This window comes from Sinocyclocheilus rhinocerous, unplaced genomic scaffold (assembly GCF_001515625.1).
Source record: "Sinocyclocheilus rhinocerous isolate Xijiao unplaced genomic scaffold, SAMN03320098_v1.1 C36219144, whole genome shotgun sequence".
Lineage (NCBI taxonomy): Eukaryota > Metazoa > Chordata > Actinopteri > Cypriniformes > Cyprinidae > Sinocyclocheilus > Sinocyclocheilus rhinocerous.
The window spans coordinates 1-914 of NW_015776132.1; the positions used below are offsets into that span (position 1 = coordinate 1).

Genomic DNA, 914 nt, shown 5'->3' on the forward strand with positions numbered 1-914 from the left:
AATGAGAGGAACGGCAGGGCCAAGCTGATCATGGTGGAGGATGGGACTGAACCAGACGCTCTGACTAAAGTGAGTGAAAGATTTAAGCTCGACTTTTCCTGGAACAATTTCCGCTCAACCACCATCTGAATTACTCAACAATGTGGGTAGACATCAAAATCACTTACAATTTATAAGTGCAAAATGTTAAAGCTGACACTAAATGCCTGTTTTTATAAAATGACAAAGTGTTACATTTTAATGGATGCTGAATAACCACACATTACGGTATGGACACCATCAAGCAGGCCTGATGTAAAATTTGGCACAATGGCTTGCTTGTTTGTGTTCTGGCTCTGGCTTGTGTGTTGTGTTAATGAGAAAGCATCCATCATGCGTTTAATGAGAGGGGATGATTTTTGTGTGCCAGATATTCCGTCCGCTATCAGGTCATTCAGCACAGGGTTCAATGTTTGGTCCACTTGGCATCAGATAAGTGTTTGAAATAAACTAAAGTCCTGCTGTTCCCATATGGGCTTTAATCCTGTATTCCTCTCACAGGTTCTTGGGCCCAAATCCAGCATCGCCCCAGCAACTCCTGACGATGAGGAAGTGGACACCTCCAACAAGAAGAAGGCAGGATTGTACATGGTAATAAAGACTATTATCTCTACTTATATTTTTAGCTCAGTTCTGAATATTTACCATCTTAATTATTTATGTGGACTGTTGTACATTTATAGCTGACAGCTGTAAAGTTTAAAATACTGTCTACATCACACAAAAACAAAACATTGTGTTTCTCATTATCTGTATTTCGTAAGCTTTCGACACCTTTATTTATCTATCTTTAATTCATGTCTGATTGCTGTCCTGTGGTTTATCATTGAAGATTTCAGATGCCTCTGGCTCCATGAAAACATCTGTTGTGGCCC

At 39.8% G+C, this 914-nt stretch overlaps 1 long non-coding RNA gene across 1 annotated transcript; it reads left to right on the forward strand.

The window, feature by feature from the left end:
- Nucleotides 1-914, forward strand: LOC107735663 (uncharacterized). Its single transcript, XR_001639475.1, has 3 exons — nt 1-69; nt 541-630; nt 872-914. It is a non-coding gene; the product is annotated as an uncharacterized LOC107735663 (long non-coding RNA).